Source organism: Wolffia australiana, chromosome 13 (genome assembly GCF_029677425.1).
Source record: "Wolffia australiana isolate 7733 chromosome 13, ASM2967742v1".
In the NCBI taxonomy this organism is placed as follows: Eukaryota; Viridiplantae; Streptophyta; class Magnoliopsida; order Alismatales; family Araceae; genus Wolffia; species Wolffia australiana.
Genome location: NC_135847.1, coordinates 7,520,816 through 7,538,229, shown reverse-complemented (window position 1 = coordinate 7,538,229; position 17,414 = coordinate 7,520,816). Strand labels below are relative to the sequence as shown.

Genomic DNA, 17,414 nt, shown 5'->3' with positions numbered 1-17,414 from the left:
AATTTATCTTTGGTTGAAAATAATGATATCCATGCTGGTGACAGATTTTTGTGAAATAACTATAATCATGATCCTATAAAATGATGATTGTGATATTGAAAGCATGCATGCAATTTCTAATGGTGAGAAGTGAAAACAATTTACCTGACCCCGATGAGTATACAGTAGACAAAAATGGTGAGAAAGAGGTGGAGAATAGACCAATGGAAGATGAATGCCATGATAATGAGAAAAAGAAAAAAAATCATATCTCAATCGAAATGATTACAGACCACCTATCCATTATCCTAGTGCATTAAGATCATCCAGATTAAGCCCAAGGAATAATCAGATGCTAGAGATTTTTAAACAGGCTACTACGAGTATTTCTTTAGTCGATACTATTCAAAAGATTCATTCTCATTTAAAATTCTTAAAATAACTTTGTACACATCGTAGGAAAAGAAAAACAAAAGGTTCATCAGTCTGAGAATATCAGTTCAATTATATTGAATGAGACTCCATAAAGAAAAGGGACTCATGGGTTCAAATGACTGAATGGGAAATATGTTGAATGATTTTTAGTTGATCTCTTTTAGATTCTTGATGAAGTGTAAATATAACTCCTAAGACTCTTTATGATAAATTTAAATTTTGAGATTTAGAGGCTGATTTTTTAGAAATGCAACTAAATGAAAGATCTGTCAAAAAGGCTGATGGAAGAACTATTATTTTCCTATGGATTTCCTAGAAAGTAGCTATGGACATCGCAAGAACTTTGAACCATGTAGTTCCATGGACATCGCAAGAACTTTGAATCATCTTAGGCAAGCTATTCTTAGCCATGGCCACTGCTACCACAGATTGGGATACAGGTATGATTGAATTAAAATTAGGATATTAAAAACTTTAGTTGCCTTTATTTAAATTAGTGAAGCATCCTATTGAATCAAGTGAGGATATCTGCTTGTTACATTTGGTGGAAGAAGATGATTTCAATTTTGATCCATGTATAATTTATTTAAACTTGAGAATGATTAATTGATGAATGAACCTTTGGTTGAACCTCAAAAAGTGATACCTTCTTTAGTCTTGAACTTAAACCATTTCCTTCTTCTGTAAACTATGCTTTTATAGCACCTGGTGTTATAAACCTGGTAACTCTTTCGTATTATTATCTCATCTCTTTTATCTTTTGAGAAGGAAAACTGATGTAATACGACTTGCCGGGATCGGTCGGCTCGTATTACGTCACAGGAATATGATGCAATGTTGTGAAATGCAAGTCGATGAATGGAAGATAGCAAATGAGCAGTGGAAGGATCAACGATAAAGATGCAAGCCATGCCAGTCAGTGAGAAGAGAGTGATCCTAAGGTCAAACTCCCAATGACCCGCGAGAACTACTAGATGACTATGTAGAGAGGGGCTTTTGACAGCCCTGGAGTGTTCGGCGTCTAAGACAACGGCTATCCTTTCAACCACAAGAAATCCTAAACTCGACGAGGTGACTAACCTATCCGTGCCGTTTTGAATAGACGGGCAGAGGACGCGATAGTGGGCGACGAGACTGTAGAACGTAATAATACTGGAATGATCGGAGGAGAGACGAGAAGGTACCTTAATGTCGCTAGCCCACGGCGTCGATTATGCCCGAAATGAGAGGGGACAAGTTGGCGAAGGACGGCTGGACCGGTGTGGCATCGTTGACAGAAGACAACTCGGACGAGGATGGACTCCGTGGACGATGTCACCAGGCAGGCCAAAGCGCTAGAGAGCGGGGTGAGGCGCAGGGCGGCCTGTGGGCGTGTGGCGTGCGCAAATCAATGGGTGCGCGGTGCGTGTAGGTAGGCAACACACGCCGCGTGCGGTAGGCGTGTCCATGGCGCGTGCGGTAGGCGTGTCCATGGCGAGCGCAGGCGGGAGGACGCGCGTTACTGACGGGTGCCTGAAAGCACAGGACGGGTACGCGGGCAGGTGCCTGCATGCGGTGGGCAGCCAGACGCGCACGCTTGAGCTCCGAGCGCGCAGATGTGGGCGCGAGGGTGCGGAACGCGCAGACGCGACTCTCGCTTGCGCGGAACGCGACCTCGGGCGCGCGAGGAGGGTCGTGTGTGGGCACGGAGCACAGGAGAGTGGCGGCGCTCACGGCAGATGTTGGGGCACGGCGGTGCGAGAGGAGGGCAGTTGACGACGGCGGAGGTCCGGGTTTCGGCAGTGGAGGGCGGAAGGGCGGAAGGGCGGATGGCAAAAACGGAGGGGATGGAAAGGTCCAGGTGACAGGGCGGGTGGCGATAGGAAGGATGGGCATGGGCGATGGAGCAAGAAGCGAAGGAAAAGCAATGAGGGCGGGTGATAAGCTCGATTTTAGTGGTTTTAAATGGTTATTTATCAGTTAATGCGTGTGAGGATTGAGCTTATACAACGAAATTTATAACCTCACAGCTTCGGGCGAGTGAGGGTCGATCCACAGGGAGACGGCAAAAAACAGCAGAAGAATTCTTTCTATCAAATCAGTTCTTTTAAATCTCAATACTCAAGTATAAACTCTAGTAAATGATCTTCAGTACAAACGACAGAGTTTTCTTTAAAAGTCTCGGTGCAGCAAATCTTCAGTAAGGATTTCCTTTACTGAGGATTTGCCTTTGCCCTTTGCGGAAATTTCACAAACACCCAGCGGGTGTTTGTGCACGCGCGAGCTTTTGCGCGTGGCTGCTGTTGGCGGCGTGTGCGCGCAGGCAGCTGCTGCACGCAGGCGTGCCTACGCGCGACGCTGCTGCAAGCGGCGATTGCGCGCGAGCGTGCCTGCACGCGATGCTGCTGCAAGCAGCAATTGCGCGCGGGCGTGCCTGCGCGCGACGCTGCTGCAAGCGGCAGCTGCGCGCAGGCAGCTGCTGCGCGCGGGCGTGCTGCGCACTACGCTGCTGCAGGTGGCGTTTGCGCGCGGGCAGCTACTGCGCACGCAGTGCTGCTAGCAGCTTGAGCTGCTGGTGACCTAGGCTAAGGCCTGGGTCACTGGCGGTTTGGCTGCTGGCTGTGTGTGAGAATTTCTAGTGCAAATTCAGTAGAGAGCTGTAGATTTTTAAGGGAAAACAAGAAGTAGGATGAATTGAACAACCAAAAAGACGTTAGATTAACTAAAACATAAACAACTCTGGTTGGAGAATGCTGAAGAACCTTGCAGGTTGCTTCAAGCCCAACCGAGATTGTCCAAGAGGGAGAAGAATACAAAGCTGAACCAGCTCAATCACTCCGACTTCGTGTCACGTCCTGTCCGGCGAGTCGGCGATCTTCTTGAGCGGATACTCTTTAGCTTGCTTCTCCTCCCAGCTCCAATGGCTCATCAGCTACTGGAGGGTCTGCAGAACACCTTCTTCTCCAAGCCCTAGCTTCCTTAGAGAAAATTCTGGACCCCCTCAAAATGAACTCTCAAGAGAGTATTTATAGGTTTCTCTTAACACATGCCCCGGGGGCATTTTCGGAATTTTCTTCTTCTTGAATTTTCGCCAACTCCTCTTGATTCTTGTCGTCCTCCTTTGGTTGTCTTAACCTGTTTCTGAACTTACTAACCAAAAAAATATCAAATATAATCCACTTGATTCGAAGAATCAAGTGGGGTTAGTAATTTTATAAAATAATGCATATGCATGACAACTCACATGAATTAACTAAATATTCTTGATGCTTTGATACTTAAAAGTCTAAATATTTGATGACTTATTGAGAGTCATCAAACACCCCCCAACTTAGATCATTACTAGTCCCTTAGTAATGAAATGCAAGTGAGAATAAATGATGATCTCTAGTTGACTTTTGACGTTTGATAACTTTGACTCATGCTCTCGTCAAGGAGTGCTTTCATCAATTGAGCTTAGCCAACTTAGGGGAAAACCTTAGGATCTATTTCATCCCTTCTACCTCAACTAAGTGCACTTCTGATTTATGGAGTACATATAGTAAGTACTTATTATATGGATTGGGTTGAGTCAACACCCCAAGCGCACTACTGAACGAGGCGTAGAGAGCGGTGCTACTGCTGGCTCAATACTATGGCTATAATAGCATCGGCTCAAACACATGGGAGACAGCTTTTCCACCTTTATTTTCATTAACATTTTCTGCTTGTTGGTCATGTTTGATGACAATCAATTTTTGGTTGCTATGATGCAAGCTTGTGCTTGTTTTGCGCAGTGCAGCTTCCACTTTGCATTTTGGTGGCGCTTATCCACTACCCATGTGCCGTCCTTAGTAGACCGGCAGCTTATTTCCCCGAAGAGGTTTGTATCCCTCTTGGTTCAGGGAGCTTCACTCACGTCTTAATAATATTGCCAATGATCCAACACTAACCCTACTCTCCACTAAAGCTAAAAATTTCGTGCATGTAAGTGCTAACTCAACCCGAGGTGGATGGCAAGATGAGAGAAATATGATGGTAAGATATGCGACCGTAGTAGTACGAACCATTGTGCACCTAGCTAGGCTTATTTCACCTAGGATTCCCTAACTGGCCAGTCTTTAAATTCTAACACCCTTGAAAAGAGCCTTATTATCATGCATATCATTGTACAAGCATCTCCTAAGATCATCACATATCCATGGTTTGGTTGATGCAAAACGAAAAAAGTTTCATGGATGATAGAGTAGTTATGCATGCAACTCTATTCCCCTCCCCCCCCTCCATAAAAAAGGGCATGTTCCTACATGACGGGAAGTAAATAAGAGTAAGGGGAAATGGAGATCAAACCATGGAATGGAGAGCGGTGACCGGCCTTTGAGTTGTCCGTCTACGGTGTAGGTGAGCTTGGATAGGAATGGCTGCACATGGCGACGCAAAAAAAAATGAAGAAAACAAAAGCAGAACCAAATAACAAAACAGAGAGAATAAGAAAGGAACAAAAACTACTAATCAGATCATGCTGCTATCAGGTGGTGGTTTTTCTAAAGTGATATTCATGGGGCTTTGTAGATCTTCATCTTCTAAATAAGGTTTGAGCCGTTGCCCATTAACAGTGAAATGCTTTTGACATATAGGATCTAAGATTGTAACAGCTCCATTCTCAAAAACCTGTAGGACAATGAAGGGGCCATCCCATCTAGTTTTCAATTTTCCTGGAAAGAGTTTCAACCTAGAATTGTAGAGCCAAACTTACTGGTTTGCTACAAAGACTCTTCTCCGCAAGCTTTTATCATGAAACATTTTCATTTTGGCCTTGTAAATCCTTGAATTTTCATAAGCCTCATTTCGTAATTCTTCCAATTCATTCAACTGAAGAAGTCTATGTTTGCTGGCTTTATCTAATTCCAGATTGAGCTTTCTAATAGCCCAAAGGGCCTTGTGTTCTAGCTCAAGAGGTAGGTGACATGCCTTTCCGAAAATAAGTCGAAATGGGGACATGCCTAGAGGGGTTTTGTAAGCTGTCCTATAGGCCCATAATGCCTCGTCCAGTTTCCTAGACCAATCTTTACCATCAGGACGCACTATTTTTCTCAAGATTTTCTTAACTTCCCTATTGCACAGTTCCACTTGACCATTGGCTTGAGGGTGATATGGGGTAGTGACTCGATGATGGACACCAAACTTCTTAAGGAGGTTTCTAAAGTTGTTGTTTGTAAAATGTGATCCTCCATCACTAATGATGGCTCGTGGGCATCCATATCTATAAAAAATATACTTCTCGATAAAATTGGTCACTACCTTACTGTCATTGGTTTTGGAGGGAATGGCTTCTACCCATTTGGAAACATAATCGACTGCCATCAGAATGTATTCATATCCATGAGAGTTAGGAAAAGGACCCATAAAATCAATTCCCCATAGATCGAAAATTTCTACTTCTAGGATGGGTTGTAAGGGCATTCTATCCTTCTTGTTCATATTGATGGAGGCTTGGCACGCTAAAAAGGTGTTGTAAAATTTTTGGGCATCTTGAAATAAAGTAGGCCAAAAGAAACCCGATTCGACAATTTTATGCGCCGTTACCTTAGCCGAGTAGTGTCCTCCTCCGGGCTTTGCATGGCAGAATTCTAGAATGCTTCGTTGCTCGCTCTCGGGGACGCACCGCCTCAAGACTTGGTCTTGCCCTTGGTGAAATAGCTCCGGGTCTTCCCAGAAGTAGAACCTAGCATCCTTCAGCAGCTTCTTCCTCTCGTGAGATGTCCAACCTGTGGGAATTTTTCCTGAAACCAAAAAGTTGACGATGTGCGCATACCAAGGAACTGATGTTCCTTGTGCGGATAAGACATGTTCATCAGGAAATGCATCATTTATTACTTCTGGTTGGACGCCTACAATGCGGGAGAGGTGATCTGCTACAACATTCTCACTCCCTCTCTTATCTTTCATCTCCAAATCAAATTATTGCAATAGAAGCACCCATCTAATAAGCCTAGGTTTAGCCTCCTTCTTTGCTAGCAAATATCTAATAGCTGCATGATCAGAAAAAATAGTAATTTTACTACCTAGTAAATAAGACCAAAATTTTTATAATGCAAAAATGATAGCCAGCAACACCTTCTCGGTGGTGGTATAATTCAGTTGCACATCGACTGAGGTTCTGCTGGCGTAGTAGATCACCACGGGTTTCTTGTCAATTCGTTGACCTAACACGGCGCCTACTGCAAAATCAGAAGCATCACACATAAGTTCAAAAGGAAGGGTCCAATCGGGCCCTTGCAAAATAGGCGCATTTACTAATGCTTCTTTCAGTTTACAAAATGCATCTCTAGCTTCTAATGTTAGTTCAAAATTATTGTTTTTAGACGATAAAAGATTTGTGAGAGGTTTAGAAATTTTAGCAAAATCAAGAATAAAACCTCTATAGAAACCCGCATGGCCGAGGAAACCCCTAAGGGTTTTTAGGTTGGTTGGAGGTGGAAGGTCCTGGATGATTTTGATCTTGGCCTTGTCCACTTCCAATCCACGGCTGCTTACCATGTGGCCCAGCACTACTCCCTCCTGCACCATGAAATGAGATTTTTCCCAGCTTAGTACGAGGTTTTACTCAATGCACCTCTTTAATACCTTGGTGAGGCTTAGGAGGCAGTTTTCAAAGGTAGATCCAAATACAGAAAAATCGTCCATAAAGATTTCTAAACATTCTCCTACTAGATCGGAGAAGAGCGCATTCATGCATCGTTGGAATGTGGCGGGTGCGTTACATAACCCGAAAGGCATACGCCTAAAGGCATATGTCCCTACAGGGCTCGTGAAGGTAGTCTTCTCTTGGTCTTCAGGATGGATATTCACTTGGTTATATCCTGAATATCCTCAAGAAAACAGAAATATTTCTGCCCCGACAATTTTTTGAGTATTTGATCCATGAAGGGTAGTGGATAATGATCCTTCTTGGTCGCTTTGTTCAACTTTCGATAGTCAATGCAGACCCTCCATCCTGTGGTCAACCTCTTCTGTACTTCCTCTCCCTTCTCATTCAGTTCTACAGTCACTCCTGACTTCTTAGGAACCATATGTACCGGGCTAACCCATCTACTATCGGAGATTGCGTAAATGACTCCGGCGTTTAGCCACTTTAGACTTTCCTTTTCGAGGACTTCTCTCATATGGGGATTTAGTCTCCTCTAGTGCTCTCTAGAAGGTCTAGCCTCCTCTTCTAAAAAGATTCTGTGTTCAAAAAATCGAAGATGGAATTCCTTTTATATCATCAAATGTCCAACCTATAGCTTCCTTATGCTCCTCAAGCACCTTGAGTAGATCCTCTTCGTGTGCTGGAGTGAGTGACGAGGATATGATCACAGGTAATCTCTTCCTGTCATCTAAATATGCATATTTGAGGGATGAGGGGAGTGGTTTAAGTTCTGGGCTTGCCTCTACTGCTGTGGATTCGAGGAGCTCATCGTCTACCTCTCTACTTTCTATGTGGGACAAGTATTCTTTCACTACTTCTTCTTCTCCCTCATCTTCTGTACAGAAGTTGAGCTCTTCACTGCTCCCTAAGGGGCACTTCATCATTCTATAAATATCAATTTGTACTCTAGCCTTTCCTATCTTAAACTCTACAGTCCCCTTCTCCCAATCCATGATCGTCCTTGCCGTTACCAAAAATGGTCTTCCTAGAATAATAGGAGCTAAACTAAGGCTTCCTGAAATTTTCACGTCAGTGACTATAAAATCTACAGGTACTTCACAATTTTCTACAGTAATCATGACGTATGTCAGTCTTCCTTCAGGTTGCCTAACAGTCCCGTCGGCTAGGAGTAAGTCCATTTGTATTTCTTCAAGCTCCCCAAAGACGTATTCTTCGTACAAAGCCGTCGGGATGATGCTAATGCTAGCTCCTGTATCTAATAAGACTTTCGAAAAAGTCTTTCCTCCTATCTCACATGTGATAAAAGGGGCACCTGGATCCCTCATTTTTATAGGGAGGTCATTCAAAATGCTCGAAGCATTTTCGGAAAGTTTTACTACCTCTCTATGCTTCCTAGTAGTGCAAGAGTCCTTAAGATATTTCTTAAGAGATGGTGCACACCTTAGCATGTCCTCCACGGTGACTGTCATCGTGGCCTTTTTAAAGTTTTCTAATAACCTATTTTCATAATCAAGTACAGGTTTTTTTCTATTCAGTGCAATTGGATACGGTACATGTTGCCCACTCATAGACGGTAGAGATGCTTCCGCATAGGGAAGATCCTCTCCTTGTTCCGCCCTTGGCTCATTCCTCGTCTTAGAATTCTCTGCAGAATTCTGATAAGGATCCTGAAGTTCCTTTCCATTTCTCAACTTTGAGATTGCTAGAACTTCAGGATCGTCTCCATTTATCTCATCGTGAATGGCATGGTGTATATGATGTAAATTGCATGGGTTTATCACAGGTTTTGTAGGAAATTTATAAGACGTGCAAGGGGGTTCTGCAGGGGTACCTTGGGACTCAGACGGTCCAGGCCTGAAACTCTTCATCAGCTTCCTCATCTGCTCCTGTGATTCCAGCATTTGCTTGGTCTGGAATTCCATCATAACTTGCATCCGCATCTCCATCTCCGCCCACAACTTTTGGTTTTGCTTCTCTATCATATCTGAAATGACGGGGGTGAATGTAGAAAAATCAGGTTGGTTGTGAGATGGAACCTGATACTGTTGCTGGGGTATGGACTGGAACTGATGTCTTTGTTGGAATGGAGGTTGAGCTGCCGGCTTGCTCCCTTGGTGGAAGGTCTCTCCATTTTAAAAATTCGGCCTCTTTTGCCCTGCCCATGGTTGCTGCGTTTGGTAGAAGGCTTTCACCTCTTCTTCAATGGCTTGGCAGGCTCCGTCTTCATGTTCCCTGCTAAAACAGAGAGAGAAAATTTTGGCTTTAACGATGGGTGAGTTACCTAAGAAAACATTCTTCAAGGTGGAGGTGAGCTCCTCCAATTTCTGGTTGGTTTCTCTTAAACCCGCTTGCAGCTCGCCCTCCTTAGCATTAACCTGCAGAACTCCTGCTCTCTTGGGCTGCAGGTTCCTCTCATTCTGACTTGCTCCAATCTCCTGCAGGTCAGTTTCCGCAACTCTCTCCAAAATATCAAACACTTCATCCTCATATGCAGTATAGAAAGTTCCCCCGGAGGCTAAGCTAACCTTATTTTTCATGAAATCTGATAAAGATTCATAGAAAATTTGGGCTAACTGACAGTATTCAATTCCATGATGGGGACATTTCCTCAGCAAGTCATTGAACCTCTCCCATGACTCACTAAAAGCCTCACCTTCATGGGGATGAAAGTTATGAATTTCTCTTCGGTAAAAATTAGTTTTAGAGAGAGGGTAAAATTTCTGCAGAAATTTTACCTGCATCTCTTCCCAAGAGTTGAACGTGATTCCTAGATTGCGATGCCATGAAAATGCTTTATCTTTTAAGGTAAAAGGAAAATACTTCATTTTCAAAATTTCTGTAGATAGTCCAGGAACGTTTTGGGAAGAACATCTAATATGAAAATCATCGAGGAATTCTAAAAGATTATGTGTAGGTAGTCCGTTAAATTCAGGTAAAGAATTAATCAAAGCATTATCATATCTGAATAAAATACCTTCACCTATGTTCAGGTTGACATCGGTTTGTCGCAGGCTTCCCGACGGTGTCGACCCTTCCAGCATTGTTCTCCTTCTCTCATTCTGCTGATGTCTCTCTTCTGCCATTCTTTCCTGCTGAATTTTGGGTTCCGTAACTGTAGATTCTGGAGTTGCTTCGCGTCGCGTGCCAATTGATAAGCTCGATTTTAGTGGTTTTTATTGGTTATTTATAAGTTAATGCGTGTGAGGATTGAGCTTATACAACGAAATTTATAACCTCACAGCTTAGGGCGAGTGAGGGTCGATCCACAGGGAGACGGCAAAAAACAGCAGAAGAATTCTTTCTATCAAATCAGTTCTTTTAAATCTCAATACTCAAGTATAAAGTCTCGTAAATGATCTTCAGTACAAACGACACAGTTTTCTTTAAAAGTCTTGGTGCAGCAAACCTTCAGTAAGGATTTCCTTTACTGAGGATTTGCCTTTGCCCTTAGGGGCAATTTCACAAACACACAGCGGGTGTTTGTGCACACGCGAGCGCTTGCGCGTGGCTGCTGTTGGCGGCGTGTGCGCGCAGGCGTGCCTAGCGCGACGCTGCTGCAAACGGCGGTTGCGCGCAGGCGTGCCTGCACGCGATGCTGCTGCAAGCGGCAGTTACGCGCGGGCGTGCATACGCGCGACGCTGCTGCAAGCGGCAGTTGCGAGCGGGCAGCTGCTGCGCGCGGGCGTGCCTACGCGCGACGCTGCTGCAAGCGGCAGCTGTGCGCTGGCGTGCTACGCACTACGCTGCTGCAGGCGGCGTTTGCGCGCAGGCAGCTACTACGCACGCAGTGCTGCTAGCAGCTTGAGCTGCTGGCGACCTAGGCTGAGGCCTGGGTTGCTGGCGGTTTGGCTGCTGGCTGCGTGTGAGAATTTCTAGTGCAAATTTAGTAGAGAGCTGTACATTTTTGACCTGTTTGGTTGTCTTAACTTGTTTCTGAACTTACTAACCAAATAAATGTCAAATATAATCCACTTGATTCGAAGAATCAAGTGGGGTTAGTAATTTTATAAATAATGCATATGCATGACAACTCACATGAATTAACTAAATATTCTTGATGCTTTGATACTTAAAAGTCTAAATATTTGATGACTTATCGAGAGTCATCAGCGGGCAGCAGGGCAAGAACGATGGGGATGGAGGGGAATTGGGCGACAAGGGAGGGGCCGATGGGGTGAGCAAGCATGGGCAAGGGCGATGGGGAAAATGGGGTGCAAGCGGAGGTGTGACGGTGGATGGGTAGTACCAAGAAGGGAATTCTTAGGTTGTAACAACCCAAGAACCCCTCAAGAAGATGGAGGTCTGAGGTACCTTGGACAGCCTTGGGTGGGATTCCAAGCGATCCCGTGGAAGGTGATGTTGATGACGGACTGGCAGCTTTCAGACGCCCTCGGAGTGATCTCAACGATGACCTCTTAGGCTCCCAGTAGTGACGACTTCTTGGTTCTTGAAATCTTTCGTTCCGGAGTGATCTCGACAGAGCGATTAGACACATTTCCCACGGAGTGATCTCGACGTGGAAAACGCAGGCTCTACACCACGGAGTGATCTCGACGTGGGTGAGGCTAGCCAGACCTCCTACACTCTCTCTATGATATGGGGAGACACAAGTTGTAAATTTGTTCAACAAAATGACTCCAAGGTGTTCCTTGGGCATGCCATCCCCTTATATAGTGAGGATGGGTGCCAAGTGAACGTGGGGGAGGACGAATCGTCGTGGGACGTGGTTTGGCCTCTCCTTAAAAATTTGAAATACAAATCAAAATAAGAGGGAAAAGGCGAGGACGAGGCCCAACATTGGCCCAATCCATAAAATCCAGAAATACAACAAGCAGAAAATAATGCAAGAGAAAATATGAAGATACTTACGTGGGGTATTTGAACCCCGGTGGCGAGCGTCGACGCGAGCCGCTCGGCGTGGCTGATGACATCCTTTCGTGTCGTCTCCAGGATGGTCCTCCGTCAACAACACTTTCATTAAAGCTCCATGATTTTTTAAATATGCCGCAATAGGGTGTTTAACTAATGATATAAAAGGATTGCCCCAACAATATATGAGCATAGAATTTTTTCTGAAGAAAATTCTAAGCCCACTAGACAGCCGCAAAGGTGCCTAAACCCTACTATGCCTGATACTATCAAGAAATAAATCATTAAATGGCTAAGGCTGGATTTATTTATGGCATTTCAGATAGTTCTTAGGGGAGTCCCACACATGTAGTGCCTAAAAAATCAAGAATAAACTTGTGAAAAAATGTAAATGGTGAGGAGGTTTTCACCAGAATGGCTTCTAGTTGGAGAGTGTGGATGACTACAAGAAGTTGAATTCTCCAACTAAGAAAGACCAATATCTATAACCTCTTATTTATCCAGTTCTTGAGAGACTTTAAGATCAGATTTTCGAGTGAGACTCACGGTGACTCAATTGCTCAGAGGCAATACGCCACACCTCTGTGAGAAACACGGTCTCCCCTTGGACACACTTCCTGAGGTCCAGACTACACCATTGGACTCGAGTTCTGACTCTACTATCTGGACACCCACATCTGATGGAGCCTACACATGCCGCTCTTCTTGGGTACACTTTCGCCCAAAATCCCCTATACAACATTGGGGTCGCTGTATCTGGCATCCGACCATCCTTACGCGAGTCACCTTTTTCCTTTGGCGCTTATTACATCGTGGGCTCCCGACTGACGATCAAGTGACCCGTATAGGGCACTCGCTACCTTTCCGCTGCCATTGCTGTCCTTCACTTCCCCACATAGAGACCATGGATCACCTTTTCTTTTATAGTGAGGTAGCATTTGCATGCTGGCGCCCAATCACAGATCATTGGCGTCTACTGACCCCGTTTGAGTGTTTTGGCAAGCTCTTTCTCTCGCCAATACACTCTAAACGGTGCCCCATCCTATACATCACCATAGCTTATCTACTATGGGAGATATGGAAAGGGCGAAACTCTTGTCATTTTGCAGGTACACCCATACGCGCTGTGGACATCCTACGTCGGGTCAAGTTATGGCTACGCCGTATTCACCGCCTCATCCCCCCTCGAGAGTGCAGCTCAGCATTTGCCTGCGAGCTCCTTGGATCCTTAGGGATGCCCGTGACCCATGCCCTATACGTATTCAGTACAGGATTGTTTATTGGCTCTCACCGCCAGTTGACATCCTCAAACTGAATGTGGATGGCGCGGCCAAGGGGAACCCGAGACCAGCTAGGGGAGGCGGTATCCTTCGGAATCATACAGGGAGTATACTCTTCGCTTTCTCTTCTTTTTATGGAGTACAGACTAATACAGTAGCCGAGGCTATGGCGATACGCGATGGTCTACTCCTCTGTGAGGAGCGGAACCTTCACAATATCGTCGTAGAGTCGGACTCACGGGTATTAGTTGATATGCTTCGTATAGGTCCATGTTCCCAGTGGTGCCTCCATCGCATATGGCAGGATATCATGCGGTGTCGTCATCGAATCAAGTGCTTTCGCCATCAGCTACGAGAGGGCAACCAGACCGCTGATGCCCTCGCCAATCACGCGGTACACACACGGACCTCCTCCATCTTTCTCTCTTGGCAGGCGCTTCCTTCTACAGCTAGGGGATGTTACCGAGTTGATCGTCTCGGCCTACCGACCCTCCGCACACGGCGAACCCACAGGAAGGTAGGCCCGCGGGATTAGAGAATCACGTGGAATGGTGGAGTTTGAGGAGCGGATTGCACCCGCCCCGACTAGCGCCCCCCACGCACTCCAGCCCCCGCTTGATGACATGAAGGCAACGATATCTCCCAACCTACACCGATACCGCCGAGCGGCTCTGGAGGGACGATGACGACCACACTTCCCTGAGCGCTTGCAAGGTATCATTTATGTATCTTTTCTTTTCCTAAACTATGGGCATGGACGAGTGGGTTCCGAGTGTAATTGGGATATATATACTCGCTCCATGCCTAAAAACATTGAAAACACTTCACTTAATAAATAAAAACCTACTGGGTGGCGTGCAGGGCACGAATGGATCGGTCTACGGGCACAACCCTAGGGTTGGCCGTACCCGACATCGTGTTTTTGCCAATAAAAAAAAAAGATCAGATTTCTTAGTTATTTATTGTTATTCAGGTTATAATTCATAAGCCAAAAAGTGGTAAATTATCTAATTAAAATCCCTTATCATTGTTAATTTTAGCTAAACTGAAGATGTATAGTGATAAGTATGGGTATCATCCAAGGGAAGATATTAAGGCAATTCATTTAGTGATCTACTTGAATATTTTAATCCTGATTAAGGTTAATTTAGTCTTCAATGAAGATCAAATCACCCTAATTCGATCAAGAATTTAGACATGAGGAGAGAAGAGATGGGAAGTATAGAAGAAGTAAGGATCACTAAATTGACTTCTTTGATCCAATAAAAAGGACCGAAGGAGTCAAGTAGAGGGATTAAGAGAAAATTTTGGTTTTAGTTTGTTTTGGTGAGACTGGAATCCAAACTAACTACTATCTCATAAACTTCTTTGATTCAATCTTTCCTAGAAATTAAACCTTTTTATTAATTTTTTGCTCTTAATTTTGCAAGTGGAATAGTTAGATCAATTCAGTACTCATTCCTCTTAATCCTAGTAAGCACTTATACATGCCATTCAAATCAAGCGATGTAGAATTCAAACCAAGATCAAGAAGAATAAACAAAAGTTTGACTAACTGATAATCCCGATCACACTAAAATTCAAATTCAAATACAAATACAATGAAGTAAAAACTACCAAATACAGTTAATCCAATCTGGTTCTCCTCTCTGTCTTGCAGCTCTAAAAGAGCCCCTTACAGAATGACCTCTTTAACTCAAATTTATAATTTTATACTTGGTTTAAATTGTTAAAATTACAATTTTACCCCCAAGAAGTAATTACTTTTTATCCATCTATGTAGGCTTTATCTGAATAATCCAACCATATAGATACAAAGAGGATATCGATATGAGTAAGCCCATAAATTTTGAGCTCAATCTGACTTCAGGATTAAGATTTATTAACAAATGTATATTGACCAATCAGAGCCATTGGATCAATATTCATTTTTTAATTCAAATTTTGCATTACACACAATCGCGGGTTGCTTCCTGATTTTCTGGTGAAGTAAGAGATATTTTGGCACCTACTCTCTCGGCGTGCCCCGTACCCTCATCCTGAAATTAAGAGAAAATAAAAAAACGAACAAAATATGTATCCACTTGTACTTACTCGTGCACGTTTACCCGCGCCAACCAATCTGGGCGTACATCTGTGTATGAGCCACACGGGCGGTGCACTTATAGCCAAAATAAATACTTCTCCTGACCGCATTAAAGCTGTCATATTCCTTTCTGATGGCTGAGAGTTCACCACGTGGAGCCACTAACTCAATTTCTTAACAGTTTGTGATAAAGGTCTTGCTTTAATTCACGTGCGCAAATGGACGCCGCCCAAAAATAATCAGCGATCTGCCCCACCAATTCTCTATCCTATATATTTCCCTAACAAAAACCATATAAAAATCCATATTAATTATATAAGACCCTGCAAATATTTTTATTGGATCTTTACGCCTACAACACTCAACCAAGAGCTGATTTAAGGGCATATTTGCAACCAAAATTTAAAAATTGTCCCATCAACTTTAAAAATTACTTCAAAATCCTATTTTTTTAATTTTCAATATATCATTTTTCTATTTAAAATATATTTCTTCCTCAAATAAATCCCCAAAAAATTCAATAGAATTCCAAAAAATTCTAGATAATTCAGTAATTCATCATGACATTTATTGATATTAAAATTAATTTTAAATCCTGCCATTTCCATTTAAATATATTTATTTCAAGTTTAAATAAATTTGATAAAATTCATAAATTGACAGAAAATTAGGGTAAAAAAAATTTGCTTGGAATTTTAATTCACATGTAAATATATGATAACAACCCTATTTTAAACTCTTTAAATGGATAAAATTGTGCTAATTACTTTAATTAAGCATACAATTTAGGGTGTTATCAATAATCAAATAGAAATTCATGAGAATGACCAAAGCAATTGCTTTTATCGATCAAATGCTTGCCCTATTGGTACAGTTTCTTTTAAAAGAATGCCTTTTGGATATATAATGCAGTTATCATATTTCAAAGATGTATGAGTGCAATTTTTAGATTTTTAGTAGGAGACTTTTTAGGAAATTTTATGGATGAATGTTCAGTATTGGTTCTTATTTTGATTCATGTCTATTTAACCTAGTCAATGTTTTACATAAATGCATGTAGAACCATCTAGTGCTATGTTGGGAGAATTCACACTTCATGGTGGAAGGGGGAGTAGTTTTCGGGCGTCATATCAGAAAGGATAGGCTAAAGGTAGTGATGGACGAGCAGTCCCACTCCACCAGAGACATCGTATAAGCCACACCATCATCATCGACAACCGCTGGTTCAAGCCCAGCCTGACTGGGTGATGGAGCAGGAGATCCTCTCCATCAAGGAAGATGCCAAAGCCCATGCCGTCGCTGGCAACAGCCACCGGCTCAGACCCCGCCAGATCAGCACCACAAGAGGAAGGCATAGGCACTTCATCACTCTTAAGTTGGGCCATATCCACGCGCACGACCCCTTCTCTTGTTTTCAATTATCTGCTTTCATCTTGTTATAAGGGGGGAGCCCTCTCTAATGGATCCCCTCGAGTGGACCCTTTTCTAGGGGCCCATTACCATTTCTATATAGGGAATGGTGTGGGCGCCCTATAGTTTAAGGTCAAAGTTGAATATTTTTGGAAAGAATTCTTGATTGTGAGAGAAAAGGAAGAAGATAAAGAAGGAGAAGAAGGAAGGAGAAGAAGAGAAGGGGAGGGGGAAGAGGAAGGCCGTTGCCGCACCATCGCCAAGCACCGCCCTAGCCGCGCCGTCACCTGCGCTGTCACTCATGTCGCTTGCGCCTCCGCCCGCGCTGCCGCTCACGACAGTGTCATTGCCGCTCGCAACGCAGTCGCTGCAGCCCGCACCACCGTTCATGACGCCACCACCCATGTCGCCACTCAAAATGCCACCGCAGCCTACTATCGCCGCCGCCGCTGTCGTTACCGACACCATCGTACCCGCCTATGCCACCGCACGTAATGCCGCCTGTGCTTGCCGCTGCCACTCACTGTTGTTGCGCGCCGCCGCCACTACCGCCGCCACCGCCCCGGCGCTGCCGACCCTACCGCTGCCACCGCCGCATCGATTGGCCTACGTGCTCCTAGATGTGCTATTTCATCAGTGCCGTTCGCACGCTCCCGCTGTGCCAAGCCACCACTTTTTGCCTGCTATAGCACCACTGCCCACCTCATCGAGTTGCCCATGCACACACACCATGCTTAGTTGCCAA

At 44.1% G+C, this 17,414-nt stretch overlaps 1 non-coding gene across 1 annotated transcript; it reads left to right on the top strand.

Moving 5' to 3' along the window:
* The first annotated feature begins 9,610 nt into the window (after window positions 1-9,610).
* LOC144711562 (small nucleolar RNA R71) lies at window positions 9,611-9,719 on the top strand. Its single transcript, XR_013583611.1, has one exon. It is a non-coding gene; the product is annotated as a small nucleolar RNA R71 (small nucleolar RNA).
* Window positions 9,720-17,414: the final 7,695 nt, after the last annotated feature.